The sequence below is a fragment of the Mobula hypostoma genome, chromosome 10 (assembly GCF_963921235.1).
Source record: "Mobula hypostoma chromosome 10, sMobHyp1.1, whole genome shotgun sequence".
Classification (NCBI taxonomy): Eukaryota; Metazoa; Chordata; class Chondrichthyes; order Myliobatiformes; family Myliobatidae; genus Mobula; species Mobula hypostoma.
In genome coordinates, this window is record NC_086106.1 from 31,046,504 (window position 1) to 31,070,399 (window position 23,896).

Below are 23,896 nucleotides of genomic sequence, written 5' to 3' on the forward strand. Positions count from 1 at the left end.
CCATCAATCTGCAAATTTGGCAGCCAACCAGAAAAGGATCCTTTTATTCCCATTCACCGCCCCCTACCAATTAGCCAATGCTCTAACCATGTTAGTAACTTTCCTGTAACACCACGGGCTCTTAACTTGGTAAGCAGCCTCATGTGTGGCACCTTGTCGAACGCCTTCTGAAAGTCCAAATATACAACATCCACTGCATCCCCTTTGTCTATCCTACTTGTAATCTCAAAGAATTCCAACAGGTTTGTCCGGCAGGATTTTCCCTGAAAGAAACCATGCTGATTTTGTACTATTTTGTCCTGTGTCACCAAGTACTGCATCACCTCATCCTTAACAATGGGCTCCAACGTCTTCCCAACCACTGAAGTCAGGCTAACTGGTCTATAATTTCCTTTCTGCTGCCTTCCTCCTTTCTTAAAGAGTGGAGTAACATTTGTAACTTTCCAGTCCTCTGGCACCATGCCAGAGTCCAATGATTTTTGAAAGATCATTTCTAATGCCACCACAATCTCTAATGCTACCTCTTTCAGAACCCTAGGGTGCAGTTCATCTAGTCCAGGTGACTTATGCACCTTTAGGTCTTTCAGGTTTTTGAGCACCTTCTCCCTTGTAACAGTAACTGCACCCACTTCTCTTCCCTCACACACTGTAACATCAGCCATACTGTTAGTGTCTTCTACAGTGAAGACTGATGCAAAACACTCATTTAGTTCATCAGCCATCTCCTTTTCCTCCATTATTATTTCTCCTGCCTCATCTTCTAGTGGTCCTATATCCACTCATATCTCCCTTTTATTTTTAACATACGTTACGAACTCACAGGTTTCATTTACCGTAGACTGTCGCTTTAAGCGCCTGAGTAAGGCAGGACTATGACGTCAGTCACAGGCTGCAAGAGTTTGCTTCAGATTTTTACAGAGAGAGAGACCTTCAGTCGTAGTAGAGAGAGAGAGAGAGAGAGAGGGAGACTCGGGGGAAGCCGGTAGCTTCAGCTTGTCACAGCTGAGGCTTGGAACTCCCCTGTGCCCACAAGGGTGGGTTAAACATCGGCACACGATGCACAACGAATGTGGGACTGTCACCTCGTATGATCCATAGGAGTGCATTTTGGGGATATCTTGTGGGACCACTTGTGCAGCCCTTGCCTGGGTATGTTGTGTGGTAACCTCTGGGAGACGATATCCCTGTGACAGGTCACTTTCGTGATAATTTGTATGTGGATTTGGAACAACGACGGATAAGATCTACGGCGACTGTTATCTCGTTTTACCAGCGTGGAACCTGTGGAATACATCGTACTTACCTCCTCTCTCTATTACAGCGTGAATTACAAATATCTCTCTTCCATCATCTATCTCGTGGATTACTGAACTTCCATACTTTACCATCTCAAGACTCTAAGCCTTGTTCCCCCAAGCTCAATAGTTTGGGAGTTACATTTCCACACATAAATATAACATAATGCTGTTAACTTCTGTTTATCTTGGTTGAGTTACTATATTATAAGTAGATACTAATAAAGGTAGTGGTTTTAACATCAAAACCGGACTCATTGTGAAATCTGTTACTGCTGGTTTGTTTCTAAAATGTTACAGTTCACAACACATACTTGAAAAAACTTTTACTATCCACTTCGATATTATTTGCTAGCTTGCTTTCATATTTCATCTTTTCCCTTCTAATGATTTTTTAGTTGCTCTCTGTAGGTTTTTAAAAAAAACTTCCCAATCCTCTATCTTCCCACTAATTTTTGCTTTGTTGTATGCCCTTTCTTTTGCTTTTACAATAGCTTGACTTCCCTTGTCAACCACAGTTGTACTATTTTACTATTTAAGTATTTCTTCATTTTTGTGTGACAAAAGACCAAGTTATCAGAAGATTGATGCTGATAAGAGAGGCAAAGAGAGAAACATTCCAAATGTTAATGGGAGATGAGAGAGATTAACGAAAAGAGACACAGTTCCGAGTATTGTCAGACCGGTTGCTTTGAACCCTGAACTGTTTGAAGTTTGATGGACAGGCGATACCCCAGCAGGGGGATAAAAGGGACAGGTTCACTAAGACAAGACACACCACGACACCACGAGATCATGAGACCCTGGAAGAGCGGTGTGCCCCCCCCCCACAAGTTGGTGGGAGTTTGGAGGTCTGGTCACAGGACCGACCATAGACGCACAGGGTGGAAAGGTACGATGGGCGGGAACCTGGTGTGTGTGTCCGCCCTTGCCTGGATGCCGGGTTCACCGCAGAAGAACGATCGTATCCGGAACGGAGGGGTCACAGTCGGTGACCTCAGAAGATATTAAAAGGGCTCGCCCGAAAGCTAACTGTGAAGAACAAAGGTCCGTCTGAATCCGATTTACATATTCTATCTCCAACGGCACAACAGCGATTACTGCAAACTGTACTAAGCTGAACTGAATTCTGTGTCACTTAAGACTGGTCATTTTACCCCTAGACTGCGATAGAGCTTGATTGATTCCTATTATCCCAGTTCTGTGTACATGTGTGTTTTATCATTGCTAACCTGTTGCATTTATATCCTTACGATTAGAGTACTGTGTTGCTTATTTCTTTAATAAAACTTTCTTAGTTCCAGTAATCCAGACTCCAACTAAGTGGTCCATTTCTGCTGGTTTTGCAACCCAGTTACGGGGTACGTAACATTTGGAAAACACATATCCTGCACCTTCTTCATTTTTCCCAGAAACACATGCCAGTGTTGCTCTGCTGTCATCCCTGCCAGCACCTCCGTCCAATTTACTTTGGCCAGCTGTAATTTCCGTTATTCCACTGAAATACTGCTACATCAGACTTTACTTTCATCCTATCAAATTTCAAGTTGAACACAATCATATTGTAAACAACAGGAATTCTGCAGATGCTGGAAATTCAAGCAACACACATCAAAGTTGCTGGTGAACGCAGCAGGCCAGGCAGCATCTATAGGAAGAGGTACAGTCGACGTTTCAGGCCGAGACCCTTCGTCAGGACTAACTGAAGGAAGAGTGAGTAAGGGATTTGAAAGCTGGAGGGGGAGGGGGAGATGCAAAATGATAGGAGAAGACAGGAGGGGGAGGGATAGAGCCGAGAGCTGGACAGGTGATAGGCAAAAGGGGATACAAGAGGATCATGGGACAGGAGGCCTAGGGAGAAAGATGGGGGGGGGTGACCCAGAGGATGGGCAAGAGGTATATTCAGAGGGACAGAGGGAGAAAAAGGAGAGTGAGAGAAAGAATGTGTGCATAAAAAAGAGTAACAGATGGGGTACGAGGGGGAGGTGGGGCCTAGCGGAAGTTAGAGAAGTCAATGTTCATGCCATCAGGTTGGAGGCTACCCATACGGAATATAAGGTGTTGTTCCTCCAACCTGAGTGTGGCTTCATCTTTACAGTAGAGGAGGCCGTGGATAGACATGTCAGAATGGGAATGGGATGTGGAATTAAAATGTGTGGCCACTGGGAGATCCTGCTTTCTCTGGCGGACAGAGCGTAGATGTTCAGCAAAACGGTCTCCCAGTCTGCGTCGGGTCTCACCAATATATAAAAGGCCACATCGGGAGCACCGGACGCAGTATATCACCCCAGTCGACTCACAGGTGAAGTGATGCCTCACCTGGAAGGACTGTTTGGGGCCCTGAATGGTGGTAAGGGAGGAAGTGTAAGGGCATGTGTAGCACTTGTTCCGCTTACACGGATAAGTGCCAAGAGGGAGATCAGTGGGGAGGGATGGGGGGGACGAATGGACAAGGGAGTTGTGTAGGGAGCGATCCCTGCGGAATGCAGAGAGAGGGGGGGAGGGAAAGATATGCTTAGTGGTGGGATCCCGTTGGAGGTGGCGGAAGTTACGGAGAATAATATGTTGGACCCGGAGGCTGGTGGGGTGGTAGGTGAGGACCAGGGGAACCCTATTCCTAGTGGGGTGGTGGGAGGATGGAGTGAGAGCAGATGTACGTGAAATGGGGGAGATGTGTTTAAGAGCAGAGTTGATAGTGGAGGAAGGGAAGCCCCTTTCTTTAAAAAATGAAGACATCTCCCTCGTCCTAGAATGAAAAGCCTCATCCTGAGAGCAGATGCGGCGGAGACGGAGGAATTGCGAGAAGGGGATTGCGTTTTTGCAAGAGACAGGGTGAGAAGAGGAATAGTCCAGATAGCTGTGAGAGTCAGTAGGCTTATAGTAGACATCAGTGGATAAGCTGTCTCCAGAGACAGAGACAGAAAGATCTAGAAAGGGGAGGGAGGTGTCGGAAATGGACCAGGTAAACTTGAGGGCAGGGTGAAAGTTGGAGGCAAAGTTAATAAAGTCAACGAGTTCTGCATGTGTGCAGGAAGCAGCGCCAATGCAGTCGTCGATGTAGCGAAGGAAAAGTGGGGGACAGATACCAGAATAGGCACGGAACATAGATTGTTCCACAAAGCCAACAAAAAGGCAGGCATAGCTAGGACCCATACGGATGCCCATAGCTACACCTTTAGTTTGGAGGAAATGGGAGGAGCAAAAGGAGAAATTATTAAGAGTAAGGACTAATTCTGCTAGACGGAGCAGAGTGGTGGTAGAGGGGAACTGATTAGGTCTGGAATCCAGAAAGAAGCGTAGAGCTTTGAGACCTGGATCTCCCAGTGGCCACACATTTTAATTCCACATCCCATTCCCATTCTGACATGTCTATCCACGGCCTCCTCTACTGTAAAGATGAAGCCACACTCAGGTTGGAGGAACAACACCTTATATTCCGTATGGGTAGCCTCCAACCTGATGGCATGAACATTGACTTCTCTAACTTCCGCTAGGCCCCACCTCCCCCTCGTACCCCATCTGTTACTCTTTTTTATGCACACATTCTTTCTCTCACTCTCCTTTTTCTCCCTCTGTCCCTCTGAATATACCTCTTGCCCATCCTCTGGGCCACCCCCCCCCCCGTCTTTCTTCCCGGACCTCCTGTCCCATGATCCTCTCGTATCCCCTTCTGCCTATCACTTGTCCAGCTCTCGGCTCCATCCCTCCCCCTCCTGTCTTCTCCTATCATTTTGCATCTCCCCCTCCCCCTCCAGCTTTCAAATCCCTTACTCACTCTTCCTTCAGTTAGTCCTGACGAAGGGTCTCGGCCTGAAACATCGACTGCGCCTCTTCCTATAGATGTTGCTTGGCCTGCTGCGTTCACCAGCAACTTTGATGTGTGTTACAATCATATTGTGTTCTTTTACCTTAAGTTCCCTAATCGCCTCTAGTTCATTACATAACACGCAATCCAGTATAGCTGATCCCCCAGTAGGCTTAATGACAAACTGTTCTAAAAAGCTATCTCTTAGGAATTCAACAAACTCACTCTCTTGAGATCCATTACCAACCTGATTTTCCCAATCGAGCTGCATATTAAAATCTCCCATGACTACCATAACATTGCCCTTTTGACTCGCCTTTTCTATTTCCTGTTGTAACCTGTGGTCCACATCCCAGTTACTGTTGGGAGGCCTGTATATAACTGCCATCAGGGTCCTTTTACCCTTGCAGTTTCTTAACTCAGTCCACAAGTATTCAACATCTTCCGATCCTGTGTCACATCTTTCTACTGATTAGATGCCATTCTTTATCAGTAGAGCCACACCAGCCCCTCCTCCTACCTTCATATTCCTCCGATATAATGTGTAACCTTGGATATTCAGTTCCGAGCTACAACCATCCTTCAGCCACGATTCAGTGATGGCCACAACATCACACCTGGCAATCTGTAATATTGCAACAAGACCATCCACCTTATTTCTTATAGTATGTTCATTTAGATACAACACCCTGAGTACCATATTTGCTGTCCTTTCTGATTCTGCATCCCTAATGATTTCATACTCAGCCTGTTGGCTGCAACTAAATCCTATCACCTGCCTACCTTTCCTGACAATATGACTGCATGCTATATTTAGTTTTCGACATCCGTCCTTTCCTGAGTCCCTTCATTCCTGTTCCTATCCCTTGCCAAGTTAGTTTAAACCCTCCCCAACTGCTCTAACAAACCTGCATGCGAGAATATTGGTTCCCCTCAGGTTCAGGTGCTTTTGAACAGGTCATAACTCACCCAGAAGAGATCCCAATGATCCAAGAACCTGAAGTCCTGCCCCCTGCGCCAGTTTCTCAGCCACACATTTCTCTGCCAAATCATCCTGTTTTACCCTCACTGGCTTGTGGCACAGGCAGCAATCCAGAAATTACTACCTGAGAGGTCCTGCTTCTCAGCTTTCTACTTAGCTCTCTAAATCCCCCTTTCAGGACTTCATTGCGTTTCCTTCCTGTGTCATTGCTACCAATTTGTACCAAGACATCTGGCTGCTGCCCCTCCCTCTCCAAAATTTTCAATCTCTCATTCCTACAGTCGGAGTTTGACCTACAATCATAGGTCAACCTGTGCCCAAGAAGGGCAGGCTGTGCAGTCTTAACAACTATCATCCAGTAGCACCCACATCTAGGGTGACAAAATGCCTTGAGAGGTTGGTTATGGCTAGAATTAACTCCTGTCTCAGCAACAACCTGGACCCAGTGCAATTTGCCTATCGCCACAATTGGTCTACAGGGGGTGCAATCTTATTGGCTCTCCACACATCCTTGGATCAGCCGGACAATATCAGCTGACCTTTGTCAGGATGCAGTTTACTGACTGCAACACAGTGCTTAACACAATCATTCCTACAGATATGATTGAAAAGCTCCAGCTTCTGTACCTCCCTCTGCAAATGGATCCTTGACTTTCTAACTGGAAGACCTCAACCTGTGTGAATTGGAAAAAACATCCCCACCCCACTGCCAATCAACACTGGCACACCTCAGGGATGTGTGCTTAGCCTACTGACCTCCTCTCTCTACACCCATGACTGTGTGGCAAGCCACAGCTCCGACGCCATCTATAAATATGATGACAACACAACTATTGTTTGCAGAATTTCAGATAGTGACAAGAGGGCAAACAGAAGCGAGATATACCAGCTAGTTGAGTGATGTCACAGCAACAACTCTGCACTCAACGTCAGCAAGACCAAATAGCAGATTGTGGACTTCAGAAAGGTTAAAATGAGGGAACACACACCAGTCCTCAAGAGTGGACAACTTCAAGATCCTGTGTGTAACATCTCTGAGGATCTAACCAGGGCCCAGTATATCAATACAGCTACAAAGAAGCACAAGAGTGGCTATATTTCATTAGGAGTTTGAGGAGACTCATACATCATCAAAGATACTTACAAATTTCTATAGATTCTATCTGAGCATCACTAAGTACTATGGGAGGAGGGGGTGGAGAGAGGGCTACTGCACAGAATTGAAAGGGGCTGCATAAAGTTGTTAACTCAGTCAGCTCCATCATGGGCACTAGCCTCTGTAGCATCCAGGACATCCTCAACAAGGCAGCATCTATCATTACGGATCCCCATCGTCCAGGCCATGCCCTCTTCTCATTGCTACCATCAGGAAGGAGGTACTGGATCCAAACTCAATGATTCAGGAACAGCTTCTTCCCTTCTGCCACCAGGTTTCTGAATGGATATTGAACTCATGAATACTACCTCACTATTTTATTTGCACTACTTAATTAATTTTTATTATGTTTTGACTGTAATTCGCTATTTGTTTATAATTATATATTGCATTGTACTTCTGCCGCAAAGACAACACATTTCCTGACATATGCCGGTGATATGTCATTGTGATTCTGTTCCGTTCCCGATCCCGGGATTCAGACAGCTGAGGCTCGGCTGTGTCTGGGAGATTACTGGGCTGCCTGCGGACTGAGTGGAACCATTGCCGCCTCTACACAGAGACATTGTCACCAACCCCGAACCCAGCCTCTGTCCCTCACCGGCCCGCCATGCGCATGCGCCGCAACATGGCGTCCGCACCGCCGATCGTCGCAAAATTCACCGGGGTTCAAATCGTGGGACAAAGAGAGGGGGAAATCAGCGGGGCCGTCCCGGGATCCAGAGCCATGGTGTGTCCATCGCCCGCAGCATTTGTCCCTCAGTCAGGCTGCGGACGCCGGGCTGATGAAAACGGCGCAGCAACTCCTACCTGCTCCCGATGCGCCAACACCGTTCGTCCATTGAGCGCATGCGCATTTGATTGACGTCTCACGGACGGTGATTTCTGAAGCGCTGGGCTTTCTGGGTATGCACGGTGCCATTTCACAGTTCAACGTTCAAAGTACATTTTGTTATCAAAGTATATTTGTGTCACCATATACAACCTGAGATTCATTTTCTTGTGGGCATACTCAGCAACTCTGACAGGATCACTGAAAGATCAAGCAGGGTGCAGAAGGCAACAAACTGTGCAAAGGCAAATATAAATAAATAGAAATAAATACGGGAATGTGAGATATTGAGACAAAGAATCATTTAAAGTGAAGTTATTGGTTCTGGGACATTTCAATGATGAGGCAAGTGAAAATAAGTGTAGCTATTCCCTTTTGTTAAAGAGCCTGATGGCTGAGGGGTACAGACATCCCACCCTACAAAAACTCATTTCAGGGAGGTAGCACCACCAGCTCCCCCCCCCCCCCGCAACCCCATATCCCCCTCCCCCCCGTCAACCTCCAAGGGTGTATGTATACAGGACATTTGATTATGAAAGAACACAACAATTTATTTGATCACATATTGAAACTATTTACACACACACATATATTTCTTATTGAGTATTTTGTTGTCTGTCTCAATGCTAATAGCTAAATGCTAATGCAAATAGCTTTTCTATTGCTTTTGCAAACTTTCCTTGTACTGTGATGTGGCTTGCTTGGCAGATATGAGCATTCAGAAGTCTCAACCTCATAGCAGTCTGTGTCAATGAATTTGTTAATTTTGCAAGACATCAGATTCACAAGTGTTTTCTGAGACAGCTGACTTCTGAACTCTGACTTAATGTGACACACCATGCTGAATGCCTTTCTACATCACAATTGGAACTTGGCAGCACCAAAAGCAGCTTCATCAACTAGCAGAACTGTTTGAATTGCAACTTATCATGGAGTTATGGAGTCGTTTTTTTTTATTCTATTACAACTTTAAGCAAGTCTACAGGGAGTTTGGCCTCATCATGTAGGACATCAATAGAGTAGCTCCTTAGCAGCTAGCCAGCTAGTTTAAATAATGTTAGCTATGCTAATGAATGAATGACACCCGTTAAACTCACCTCAGCACGCCTTTTACAGTCATTTAACCCACCATGGGCAATAGAAAAGTCACTGTTGCAAACAGTGCAGTGAGCAACAGTCATTATTTTGTATCCCTATTAGGCAGGGGTACACTTTAGTGTAGTCTGGGGTGACGTAGGTTTTATATTTTCTTTTTTTTTTGGGAACACTCTGCCATGGCGCTGCAGGACACTAAACTGAACTGATCGACAATGAAAGAGAGAGAGAAGTCGACAGTAAAGCCTACCCACAGAAAAAAATGATAGGTCTACTTAGCACAAAGAGAGACCAATCAGGATGCTCTCTCTGTCACTCTCTCACTCTCTCTCTCTCCCTCTCACTCTCTCGCTCTAAATAAATTGATTTCCGGGATATTGTACATAACTTGCGGGCATCAGGGAGCCGCTATCAATATGCGGGAGACTCCCGGAACTTCCGGGAGAGGTGGGATGTCTGCTGTAGATAGATAGACAGACAGACAGAGAGAGATATGGAAGTCTGTCAGCACATGTCAGATCAGCTCGTTTTGTGGATGATAAGTATTAGTTTGTTTTCTGTGCTGCTACTTCATTAACCATTTGTTTTCTATTAACCATTTTAAATGTATAATAGTGATTTTTTTTTGTGGGTTAACACACATGTACAGTGTCTTTGTTTGTGAATACTTACATGAATGCCTATGGCTGAAACAGGAAATATAAAAAATTTTTTTGGTCTAACGGTTCGACTTCTTATTTTCTCTAAACATAAACAGGATATAATAGAGGAAAGCCAATAAAAGACAGTAGGTGGATTAGAATCCTTCCACTTCAATAAAATGGCTCTCCTAGCCAATAAAGTTGAAAAAGCTATCAGATGTTGAGCGGAAACAGAAATATTTCCTGTTTCAGATGGGATAATCCCAAAGATTGCCATAAGTAAATTAGGTTGTAGGTCCAAGACTTTTGATAGTGTTTTAAAAACATCTCTCCAAAAATTATCTAGCTTTATGCAAGACCAAAACATATGAGTTAAAGTGGCCACCTCAATATTACATCTGTCACAAATAGGATTGATATTGGAGAAAATACGTGCGAGTTTATCCTTTGACATATGGGCCCGATGCACTACCTTGAACTGTATCAAGGAATGACAGGCACACATAGATGAGTTATTAACCAAATAAAAAATTTTACTCCATTGATTATCTAAACATGACTCTTGAAATTCCAATTCCCAAGCACGTTTAATTTTATCGTTAGATATCATTCGTAAATTCAATAACCGTTTATAAATTATAGCTATTGATTCTTTTTGAAGTGATTTAAGCTGAAAGAGAGCATCTGTCATATTAGGTGGATAAGCAGAAGGGTAATTTGACAGCAAACTATGTAAAAATATCTTAATCTGTAAATATCTAAAAAAGTGTATATTAGATAAATCATATTTATCCACTGAGAAAAAGACATTAAACAATCCCCTAAAAACAAATCTGAAAAAGTTGTTATTCCCTTCGTTTTCCAAATTGAAAAGGCCTTATCCAAAATTGATGGTTTAAAAAAATAATTGAAATGGGTATTACTAGAAAGAACAAAATTATTTAACTCAAAAAATCTGTGAAACTGAAACCAAATTCTTAATGTATGTTTAATAATGGGATTAAAATCTTGTCTATTAATGTTAGAAAACAAAAGGGAAGAGGAGCTCCCAGCAAAGAGGCCAAAGAGAACCCCTTCACCAAGTTTTCCTCCAAATCCAACCATGAAGGACTTTCATGTATGTCTGAGTAATGAATCCAAAGAGTAATATATTGAATATTAATTGCCCAATAATATATTATAAAATTTAGCAAAGCCATACCACCGTCCTTTTTTAATTTCTGCAATAAGGGTTTACTCAATCTAGGATTTTTATTATTCCAAATATAAGATAAGATTATCGAGTCTGTTCTGTCAAAAAACATTTTAGGATCAAAGGAAGGAACTGCCTGAAATATATATAAGAATGTTAGTAGAACTATCATTTTAATAGCATTAATCCGACCTATTAATGATAATGTCATAGGTGACCGTTTAGAAAGCATTTGTCGGGTGTAATCAATTAACGGGAGAAAATTATATTTATACAGGTCCTTAAAATGTTTAGTAATTTTAATACCAAGATAAGTAAAGTAATTTTTAGCAATAATAAATGATACCTGATGATATTGATCCGAGTAATTATTAATGGGAAATAACTCACTTTTATGTAAATTTAACCAATTTCCCCCAGGATAAATAAAGTATGACTATGACTATGACTAATTTATATCCAGAAAAACTACTGAATTCAGAAAATATAGATAACATAGAAGGAATAGATTTCCTAGGATCTGAAATATGAACTAACAGGTCATCTGCATACAACAAAACCTTGTGTACTTTGTCCCCTCCCTTAACACCCTGAACAGTACTGAAATCTCTAAGAGCAGTAGCAAGGGGTTCTAAAGACAAGTTAAGTAATAAAGGGCTAAGAGGACATCCCTGACAAGTACCTCTGTATAATCTAAAGTAAGGAAATTTTTGATTATTAGTTATAACCACAGCCGTAGGGGCATGGTAGATCAATCTGATCCAGGAAATAAATCCCGGACCAAAATTAAATCCTTCCAAAACCTCAGATAAGTAAGACCACTCCACCCTATCAAAGGCTTTCTCTGCATCGAGAAACAACACATTCAGATTCTTTAGATGGAGAAAAGTGAATAATGTTTAATAATCTTCGAATGTTAAAATGTGAATATCTATTTTTAATAAATCCAGTTTGATCATTGGAAATAACACCAGGTATAATACTTTCAAGTCTATTAGCCGAGATCTTAGAAATAATTTTAAAATCCACATTCAGTAGAGAGATTGGTCTATAGGAAGTGTATTCAGATAAATCTAACGGTTCTTTTCTTGTAAGATCATGTATAATGTTTAATTTGTGCTTTTCTAGTAATGCCATGTTCCTGTAATGCAGCTGCCTGTCATTGACCCTGTACATGTACTGGTGTACACGGCTATAAACTCATCTCTGAACAGACTGGAGGTTGAAGGCTTCCTCAAAGAGGTGTGATTCCTTTGTTCAAAACAATCGTGATGTTCTTTCTGGAGTGTGCATCCAACAATAATGTCCCCATATCGCAACCAATGCTGGTGGCTGTCTCAAGTACTCGGGCGATCTTGATGATCTGGAAGAGGGCGTCTGTCACCCCAGGTACAGTCAAACCTCACATCACCAGCTGTGGCCCATTCGTTATGGGGCAATGTATTTCCAATTTGCTGAACAGCCATGTAGCAAGATAACCAAAGTAAGGAATGGGGTGGAACTATGCCCTGGATTCACTTGTTTTCAATTAGCTGCTGTAGCTTGCTACATTCTGGTTGACACTCCACAATATTTTCCTCCAATGTGCTTTGGGATGGAGATCGATTGCACCACTGACAATCTTCACCATTTTGGAGTTGGCTCCAATCCAGTCAACGTTTTCCCAAGGAGAACACAGCAGCCATTTAACACAGCAAGCTCCCACAAGCTATATACTCAATGTCAGCAGGCATTGCATATGTCAAGTCAAACTCCACACATAAAATGACATTTTCCTGTCAATCAGCTTCCAAATGTCGTCAATCTTCCATTCGCTGCCACATCCTCCTCATCTAATTCCCTCCACCTCACCCTGTGCTCCTACTCCCACCATTCTGTGTTGTCCTGAGCCCTGCACTGTGCTGGTTTCTGACCCTGCTCCATTGAACATCTACCTAATGGTTGCCCCACTCTGATTTCAGATGTACGAGTTCAACAAGCCATGATATCCTTCCTTTGCCCAGAGCCTCGAGGAATGAGGAATATCTGGGACAACCCCCAGTGAGATTGCTTGCTTCTTCAGTCTGCCAAAGGCATGCAGGAAGTTTAAGGAAACCCTCTTCTCTCGCACAAACAAAGCTCGACACTGCCTCTACTTCCTCGGGAGTCTGCAGAGATTTGGCACATCATCAAAAAACTTAGCAAATTTCTGTAGATGTTTGGTGGAAAGTGTGCTGACTGGCTGCATTACGGCTTGGTAAGGGAACACCAATACTTTTTGTGGAAAATCCTACAAAGGATAGTGGACTCAGCCCAGTATATACAGCAGAGGCCTTCCAGCTATTGAGCACAGTTGCCGTAGAAAAGCAGGATCCACCATCAAATATCGGGAAGAAAGTACAAGTACCTCAGAACTTGCACCACCAGGTTCAAGTCCAGTTACTACCCTTCCATCATCAGGCTCTTGAACAAAAGGGGATTACTACACATTCTGTTTCTGGTGATCACACAGCTAATGGGTCTCACTTTATCGACTGATTATCTAGTTACTACATGCTCATTAATAATTGCTATTTATTTGTATTTGCATTTGCACAGTTATATATTTATCCTGTTTACAGTTACTGTTCTGTAGATTTGTTAAGTATGTCCGCAGGAAAAAGAATCCCAAGGTTACATGTGGTGACGTGTATGACCTCTGATAATGAAGTTTAGTTTGAACACTTCCCACACTCGGAACAGGTGCAAGGCTACTCCGCTGTCTGAACTCATTGGTGCTTCAGCAGGTCAGGTGACTGAATGAATTCCTTTCTGCACCTGCACCAGGTGAATGACCTCTCTCCAGGGTGGGATTACAGATGTGTCCTGAAGTTAGACAGCTCAATGTCTTCTCCACCACTGAGCACATCTGCATGAAACACTGTCTCAGGAAAGCAGCATCCATCATCAGGGACCCCCACCTCCCAGGACATGTTCTCATCACACTGCTGCCATCAGGAAGAAGGTACAGGAGCTTCGGGACTCACACCAACAGGTTGAGGAAACATCAACCATCGGGCTGTTGAACCAATGGGATAACTTTACTCAACTTCACTTGCCAAACATTGAAATGTCTACACATCCAATGGGCTCAGTTTCAAGATACTCATCTCCTTTTCTTCATATTTATTGCTTATTCATCATCATCATCAGGTGCCGTGCCCAGTTTGAGCTTTGACTGCCATGGCCCACACACTCCTGTTTCGGGTCAAGTGGATCAATTCATTGGTATTCATTTCCAGTTCTCTCCCTGCTGTCTCCATCATCATTTGTCTTTGTCTTCCTCTTGCTTTCTTCCCTTCAATCTTTCCCATAATTACCGTGCATTCTAACTCCTCTTTCCTAATCACTTGTCCAATGAAGTTATGTTGCCTTTTCATGATCTCATACATTATTTCTCTTTTTATGTTTGCTCTGTTCATGACATCCTCGTTAGATATTCGTTTCATCCATGATATTCTTTGCATCTTCCTCAAAAATCACATCTCTGCTGCTTCAGTTTTTTTCCTCATGTTACTAGATACTGTCCAACATTCTGAGCCTTATAATATAACTGGATAAACGTACATTTCAGTACTCTGAGGCAGGTTGTCATGCCTAGTTTAGTATTGGTCAGTATAGTCTTCATTCTCATAAAGGTGTCTTTTGCCACCCTTATTCTTCTTCTGATGTCCAAGTCGCACCTGCCATCTGATCTCACCCAGCTTCCTAAGTAGCAAAAGTTCTGTTCTTGTTTTATGTCTTCTCCATTTATTCTCAGCCTGTAGATAGGATTCTCCTTCTTCTTGGATATCACCATACATTCTGTCTTTTTGCAATTGATCGAGAGACCCATTTTTGCACTTTCTTCAACAACTGTATCAATTAAGTTTTGTAGTTCTTCCTCCGTCCTTGCAATTAACACAGTGTCATCTGCATATCTGAAATTATTGATGTTTTCACTGCCAACTTTAATTCCCAAGATCTCTCTTATTTTTTGTAATATTGTTTCACTGTACACATTAAATACATCAGGGGAGAAAACCCAGTACAGATTTCTGATTAGGTGGAGGTCTTTCGAATCTAGATCTAGAGTTTTCTGTAATATTTCAAATAACTTATTGTGCTTTATCAAATGCTTTTGTGTAGTCGATAAAACAAATAAACGAATCTTTTTGCACTTGAATAGCTCATTCTGATAGTATCCTTAACATCAATATTGTGTTTCTTGTACCTTTGTCTTTCACAAAATCACATTGTTCTTTACCTATTTCAGCTTGTATCTTACTTTTAGCTCTTGTCATCAAAATTCTTAGAAGTATCTTGGTGATATGACTCATTAAACTTATGGTCCTATGCTAGTTTGAGCCTCAGCTGAGGCAGCGTGTTGTGTCCTTGAGCAAGGCACTTAACCACACATTGCTCTGCAATGACACTGGTGCCAAGCTGTATGGGTCCTAATGCCCTTCCCTTGGACAACATTGGTGGTGTGGAGAGGGGAGACTTGCAGCATGGGCAACTGCTGGTCTTCCATACAATCTTGCCCAGGCCTGCACCCTGGAAACCTTCCAAGGTGCAAATCCATGGTCTCACGAGACTAATGGATGCCTATTACTTTTTTAATGTAATTCACATTCTATTGCTTCAGGTTTCTTAGGAAGAGTGATAAATACTGATTTTTTTCATCTCTTCTGGTATTATTCCAGTCTCATAAATGTCATTGATTAAATCAGTAAGTTTTTCAATTCCATAATCTTCAAGGGCAATAATTTGTTCTATTACTAATTCATCAGGACCTGCTGCTTTTCCTTTTTTCATCTTATTTATTGCATTACGAACTTCAGATTTTAAAATACTTGGACCTTCAATGTTTTTCTTAATTTCTGGTTTTACACCTCGATCGTCTTCAAACAATTCCTGAATATACTCAGTCCATCTGTTCATAATCTCATCTTTTTCCATGATAATGGTACCGTCCTTTGCTTTCAAACATCCACCTGAAGAACAGAGGAGCTTTTTACCAGTGATATTCTTGATTTGTTGATGTAACCTTTTTGAGTCAGTAATAGGGAGTCTTTCTATTTGCTCACATTCCTGGTTTAACCATTCTTCTTTGGCTTTTTGACATGAGCTTTTAACTTTTTTTTAAGGACTTATATTCCATAGGATTTGCTTTCTTCCGTCTCCTTTGTTCCATTAGATTTTTGATTTCATCTGTCATCCATTTATTCTTTGTGCTTTTTTCTTTTTTAGGAATCACTGACTTTGCTGATTCTACCAAGGCATTCTTTAGAGAGTTAAATTTCATTTCTACATGATTGCTATCATCTTCAACAGATTCTATTTCTAGACTTTGAAATCTATTCCTTACTTCAATTGTAAAATTTTGTCTTAAGTTTTCTTCTTTAATTAATTGCAAGTAGTCAAGGGATTGTTCAAGTTTTTGCTTCTTCAGTTTTTTAAGTTTTACTTTTACATGTGTTACGAGAATACACATAAAATTAAGATTTTGCTGGCCTGGGCTAGCATCAGTGGCATCAGCAGTTGGTCTGCCACCTGCCCTCAGGGGAAGGAGAGATAAGGAACAATGGAGCAGCGTCTGGAGATGTGTAATGAAGGGATGTGGGAGAGAGAGCTGTCTGGAGCGGCTCCCCCCTTTGAACCCTGAACTGTTTGAAGTGATGGACAGGCGATACCCCAGCAGGGGGATAAAAAGGGACAGGTTCGCTAAGACGACACACACGCCACCCGAGATAACAAGACCCTGGAAGCGGTGCGCCTCTCACGAGTGGGTGAGAAGTGCCAGACAACGACAAGGGTGGAAAGGTACGATCAGCGGGAACCCGGTGTGTGTCCGCCCTTGCCTGGGTGCCGGGTTCACTGCAGAGGATCGACCGCATCTGGAGGAGGGGTCACAGTCGGTGACCTCAGGTGACATCACCAAGGACCCGCCCAAAAGTTGCTTGTGAGCCATCTCGCCGGTCTGTGAGTGAAGCTGTTCTGAATGATCAGTTGTTCCTGTTCTCTCTGTCTCTCTTCCCCCACCTTGTCCATCGCCATGGCAACGATTACTGCGAACTGAACTACAAACTGGACTGAACTTTGAGTCATTTTGAAATTGGTCATTTACCCCTAGACAACGATAGAGCTTGACTGATGCTGTTATCTTAATGCTGTGCCCATGTGTGTTTATCATCACTGAACTGTTGCATTTATTATCCTTTCGATTACTGTGTTGCTTGTTTCTTTAATAAAACTTTCTTAGTTCTAGTACTCCAGACTCCAACTGAGTGATCCATTTCTGCTGGTTTGGCAACCCAGTTACGGGGTACGTAACATAAGTGGGGTTCTCGTCCGCGATTTTGAACGCTAAATTTGGGACGGAGTAAATTGATTGGGTTAAAATTCCCGAAAGAAAGAAAAGACAAACAGCAGAAATGGAGGTTGAGGAATTTATAAAGGCGCCGACCTTGGAGGCATTAGAGGATGCCAGGAAATCGGAATTGTTAGCTGTGGCCAAACGGTTGAATCTTTCTAAGGTGAAGTCGACAATGAGGAGAGAGGAGATACACAGAGCTATTGTAGAGCACTATGTATCTAAAGGTGTGTTTCCCCAAGGTGAGCTGGGGGTGGTGTCTATTGAAAAACCTGCTGGAGACGCGGTACAGGTACAGCTTGAAAAACTGAGACTCGAGCACGAGTTCCGGGTACGGCAGTTAGAACACGAAGAGAAAGAGAGAGAGGTAGAAAGGCAAGAGAGAGAAAGACAGTTGGAGAGAGAAGAGAGAGAGAGGGACAGACAGTTGGAGAGAGAGGAGAAACAGAGGGAAAGGGAATTCGAGTTGGAAAAGTTAAGGATAAGGGCCGAGCAGGGGCTCGTGCCGAACCAAGGTGGAGGGTTCCGGGCGACCCAGGAGGTTAGGCTGGTTCCCCCATTTGACGATACCGATGTGGATCGGTACTTTCTCCACTTCGAAAAGGTGGCTATAAGTCAGGAATGGCCGAGGGATAAGTGGGTTGTTTTACTTCAGAGTGTACTGAAAGGGAAGGCCCAACAAGCTTACTCCGCTTTATCCGCGGAAGATGCCCAGAAGTATGAGGTGGTGAAGGAGGCCATCCTCAGGATTTATGAGTTGGTCCCGGAGGCATACCGGCAGAGGTTCCGGAATGCGAGGAAGTGGTGGGACCGCACGTATTTGGAGTTTGCTCGTGAGATGCAAACATATTGTGAGCGTTGGTGCGCCTCGAAAGGGGTAGAGGGGGATTATGACAGACTGCTGCAACTGATTCTGATTGAGCAGTTTAAAGGTTGTGTCCCTGAGGGTATGAGACCCTACCTCGATGAGAAAGAGGCAGCCACGTTAGCCGCAACTGCTAAGTTAGCGGATGAGTATGCGTTGACGCATAAAATGAAGTTTGCCCCGAGTAAAGGCTACCAGAAGGGTAGTCAGGACGGCGGGGAGAGTCCGCCGGAAAAGTCAGAAAGTAAGCCGGGGACTAGTGAAAAGGATAAGGTAGACCGGGAGCAGTCTGGTAGGAAGTCTCCTGGGGTCGTCTGTTATAATTGTGGGAAAGTCGGACACTTTGCGTCCAGGTGCTTTGCCCCAAGGAAGGAGACGGGGAAAGGAAAAGCGGAAATTTTGAATGGCTGTATCGAGCTGTTAAGCGAACCGCTAGGGAAGGACAGGTCTGAAAAAGTCCAGGAAGGGCGCGAGAGGTTTATCTCGGCCGGACTGGTGTCAGTGAAGGAGGGTTTAAAACCAGTTCCAGTGCGGATCTGGAGAGACACGGGAGCGTGTCAGTCACTAATACTGAAGAGTGTATTAGAGTTTAGCTCAGAGACCCAGACTGGGGAGGTAGAGGTCAAAGGTGTTGGGGAAGGGACAGAGTCAGTCCCTTTGCACCAGATACATTTACAGAGCAACCTGGTCTCTGGACTAGTCACGATCGGGGTGAGGTCCGAATTACCGATGAAAGACGTGGAAGTCTTGCTCGGTAATGACATCGCCGGAGGAATCGTGTTCCCAGTCGTGAGATTGACGGGTCAGCCTGCCAGCATGGAGGCCCCGCCCGCGATGGTGAATTTGGCTGAAACATTTCTGCCAACCTTGTATGAGACAGGGTGTAGTGAGATAAGAGGTAGTGAGGGAGCTGGGACGGACGTAGCAGTAGCCAGGAAAGAATTTGTGCAGACGCAGGAGCGAGACGAGGGGCTGATGGGTTTTGCAGAGACAGCTCTCTCTGACACAGCCTTGACAAGGGAACTAGTAGGCTATTGTGCGGATGAGGAAGTGCTAAGGAAGAAAGGGAAATCAAGGACAGTATCCGCAGATGAGGAGTGGGGGGTGGTGCAAAAGAGTTATGGGGATGAGGTTTTTAACATGGCCCACGAGGTACCCCCCGGTGGACATTTTGCGGTGCTGGAGGAAACAGTTGGTGGAATCATGAAAGAGATTTACCGGCTGCCCAGGGGGAAGAATGTTATTGATCATGACCGACGCGAACTGAGACGGTCACCGGCTTTTGATATGCTAACAAACCTAGTCGGTGTTAGCGTGGAAATCAATGAAGCTAGGGGCCCCCTGTTAAGAGAAAAGAACCATTTTGAAAAGATTAGGATGGGATCGGTCAGATGGGAGAAGGCTATTGTTTTGGCCAGGTCTACTGATAAGGTCTCTCCCTTAATCCCCGAAGGAGTAATTAAACGACTCGCACCCATGTGTTTGATTGTCCCGAGGAAATGCAAAGAACTGGGACGTTGGGTGATTGTGGTTACAATAGGGCAGCCAAGTAAACAACACCCATATTTTTCGAGTAATTCAGTGACTAAAGGGCTGATGAACACAGAGGTGTGTATTGGCAATTTAACACGGCTGTCTGAAGCCAGCTTGATAGTGAACCTTGAAAAAAATGAATTCGGCCACACGAGGGTCACTTACCTGGGAATTGTGGTGACACAGGGGCAGCTGGCAGTGATGCAAGCTACAGTGCAGGCTATCGCTGACCTCCCAACCCCGACAGACAAGAGGGCCCTCAGAAGGCTTTTGGAGATGGTGGGGTACTGCAGGAAGTTTTGCAATAACTCTGCGGTCAATACCCGTCCCCCTCCTACTAAGCCCTTGCGAGAGAAAATTGAGTCGGAATGGGACGACCCTTGTTATTGTGGTCCGGGGCAAAAACCAAATGAGAGGTTACATTGGTCGCAATTCATCAGTGTTTTTGGCCACTATAAAGTTTGCTGAGTTGGAACCTGGTGTAAGGGATTATTAATAACACGTGTAAAAGGAACAGAAAATGTGATGACTGTCTGTCAAGGTGTTGACAGCTTCAAATTCTTTGTATTAGCTAAATAACTGTTAAAGATGTATATTGTGTATGTATCAGATAATGTAGTCATGTTTGTAATTTTTACCTCCCGGTAAAAATCCTTAAAGGGGGGAAGTGTTACGAGAATACACATAAAATTAAGATGTTTGCTGGCCTGGGCTAGCATCAGTGGCATCAGCAGTTGGTCTGCCACCTGCCCTCAGGGGAAGGAGAGATAAGGAACAATGGAGCAGCGTCTGGAGATGTGTAATGAAGGGATGTGGGAGGAAGAGCTGTCTGGAGCGGCTCCCCCCTTTGAACCCTGAACTGTTTGAAGTGATGGACAGGCGATACCCCAGCAGGGGGATAAAAAGGGACAGGTTCGCTAAGACGACACACACGCCACCCGAGGTAACGAGACCCTGGAAGCGGTGCGCCTCTCACGAGTGGGTGAGAAGTGCCAGACAACGACAAGGGTGGAAAGGTACGATCAGCGGGAACCCGGTGTGTGTCCGCCCTTGCCTGGGTGCCGGGTTCACTGCAGAGGATCGACCGCATCTGGAGGAGGGGTCACAGTCGGTGACCTCAGGTGACATCACCAAGGACCCGCCCAAAAGCTGCTTGTGAGCCATCTCGCTGGTCTGTGAGTGAAGCCGTTCTGAATGATGAGTTGTTCCTATTCTATCTCTCTCTTCCCCCACGTTGTCCATCGCCATGACAACGATTACTGCGAACTGAACTACTAACTGGACTGAACTTTGAGTCATTTTGAAATTGGTCATTTACCCCTAGACAACGATAGAGCTTGATTGATGCTGTTATCTTAATGCTGTGCCCATGTGTGTTTATCATCACTGAACTGTTGCATTTATTATCCTTTCGATTACTGTGTTGCTTGTTTCTTTAATAAAACTTTCTTAGTTCTAGTACTCCAGACTCCAACTGAGTGATCCATTTCTGCTGGTTTGGCAACCCAGTTACGGGGTACGTAACACATGACATTCTACTGGGTTATGGTCACTATTACAGTCTGCACCTGGATATGTTTTGCATTGAGTCACTGAGTTTCTAAATCTTTGGTTTATAGTAATAAAGTCAATTTGATTTTCAGTGTTATCACCTGGACTTTTCCAGGTCCACAAGCGTCTTGGATAGTTTTTAAAGTAGGTATTCATAATGACCTGATTATTCATCTTGCACCATTCTACCCATTTCTCACCTCTTTCATTTCTTTCCCCTAGTCCAAACTTTCCTATGGTATTTCCATCAGCACCTTGTCCTACTTTAGCATTTAGATCTCCCATGACAATAACAATCTTGAGATTTGCATCCATTCTTTGCTTGTTCAAGCTCTTCATAGAATTTATCTGTATCCTCATTTGTTCCATCTGTTGTTGGTGCATATACCTGTATAATTGCTAAATCAAATGGCTGTCCTCTGAATCTAACAAGGAGCACTCTTTCTGATATTGCCCAATGTCCTAAAACACTTTTTGCCATGTTTTCATCCATAAGAATTCCTACTCCATTAGTATGGGATGTCCCACAAGAATAAATTAGTGTTTTATTTCTATTCTGACATGTTCCAGCACCTATCCAATGAACTTTGCTAATTCCCATGATGTTAATCTTTAGTCTTTCCATTTCATTTATCACATTGTCCAATTTTCTTGCTTGATATAGGGTTCTTACATTCCAAGTGGCAATAATTTTCTTTTGTGTTACTTGAATTTTATTTATTTATTTATAGAGCCTCATCACAGGTTACAGTTTAGAGTCATACCCAGGATTATATTTATCATTATTTCACGTTATTATACATTTATTTTTGTACTTGCACACTCTGTTGTCTTTTGGACTCTGATTGAACACCCAAGTTGGGTGGTCTTTCATCGATTATGATTCAGAAAAGAAAACGAATCTCAAGGTAGTATATGCTGATACATATGTACTTTGATAATAAATTTACTTTGAAACTTACAATGAAAAGCATCCCAGAGTCAGAACAACTAAAGGATTTACAGGTTAGTATGCTGAGTGAATTTCTACCCACACTCACAGTAAGTCAACAGCCTCTCCCCAGTGTGAACTCGCTGATGTTTCCACAGTTCAGGTTAGTGAATGAATCCCTTCCCACAGACAGTGCAGATCAAAGGCCCCTATTCATTGGTGTGTTTACAAGTGAGATGACTGATGAAATACCTTCCCACAGTCTGATCAAATGAATATCTTCTCCCCAGAGTGAACTCGTAGGTGTCTTATCATGTGGGATTGATTAAGTGAATCCCTTCTAACACACAGAATAGGTTAGCGGCCACTCACCTGTGTGAACTCTTTGGCATACAACCCATGACATTCTCTTTGACCCAGAACCCCAAGGAACGAGGAATCTCTGGGACAAAACTTCAATAGCCAGATCACACAGCAGTCTCCCACAAGCAATATACTCATTGTCAAGAGGCATTGCATGTGTCAACAGTCAAAGTCAACATGAAGTTTTTCACAATGAAGCTTCAAATGTTGTTACTCTGTCAATCATTGCCACAACCCCTTCTCTGATATCCTGCAACTCATCATCGCCCAGAGCCCCATACCCTCTCTGTCTCTGGTTTTTGAACATGTTCTGTAGAACATCCAAGTAATGATACCCCTTCCCACTTTCAGACTTTAGAGGACAACTGAGTATTGCAACAACCCAGCTTGTGTGAGATGTAGCTCTTTGGAAGCAGTGGAAATGTTCACAACATCCCTCTGGTTTCCCTCTCTCTCACTGTCCTGTCCTCTCCCATCAGTTTCCTTCTTCTGCAGCCCTTTCCCTTTCCCACTTCTGTCATGGATAATTTATTTTCATTCTCAACCTCATTCCCCTGCCTTATCCCTATGACCTTTGTCACCCTTACTTAGCAAGCTCCACTTTAAATAAAGCCAATGACTGGGACTGCACAGTCGTCTGTGGCAATGAATTCCATAGATTCACCACCTTCCAGCTAAAGAAATTCCTCCTCGTATCTGTCCTAAAGGGACGTCCACCTATTCTGAAGCTGTGCCTCCTGGTGCTAGACTCCCCCAGTATAGAAACTTCCTTTACACATCCACTCTATCCAGCCCTTTCAAAATTCGATGGGTTTCAATGAGATTCCCCCTCATTTTTCTAAATTCCAATGAGTACAGGCCCTGTGGCATCAAACACTCCTCATACATTGACCCTTTCACTCCTGGAATCACACTCCTGAACCTCCTCTGGATGCTGCCAGCAGATCCTTTCTCAAACAAGGGGCTCAGGACTGCTCACAATACTCCAAATGCAGTCTGACCAAAGCCTCAGCAGCACATCCTTGCCGTTATATTCTATCCTCTTTAAATAAATGCTAACGTTCCATTTGTCTTCCTTACCACTGGAGGAACCTGCAGGTTAACCTTCAGGGATTCATGCAGGACTCCCAAGTCCTTGCATCACTGATTTTTCAATTTTCTCCCTGGTAGAAATTAGTCTACATGTTTATTCCTTCTACCAAGGTGCATGACCATACCCATTTACAGGCCAGTCTGAAAAAATCACGAAGCAACTACCATCAACAGATCACTTGCAATATCA

At 43.6% G+C, this 23,896-nt stretch overlaps 1 protein-coding gene across 4 annotated transcripts in view; it reads right to left on the bottom strand.

Annotated features, from left to right (window-relative positions):
• Positions 1-22,716, bottom strand: part of LOC134352812 (gastrula zinc finger protein XlCGF7.1-like) — a 60,154-nt gene extending 37,438 nt beyond the window's left edge. For 3 of the 4 annotated variants that reach the window (XR_010019464.1, XR_010019463.1, XM_063060299.1), the window contains exon 1: positions 8,049-8,091. The gene's annotated coding sequence lies outside the window, so the exon portion shown is untranslated. Of the gene's footprint in view, positions 1-8,048; positions 8,092-22,623 lie in introns of those variants that run through there. The other variant, XM_063060301.1, reaches the window with a different exon arrangement.
• Positions 22,717-23,896: the final 1,180 nt, after the last annotated feature.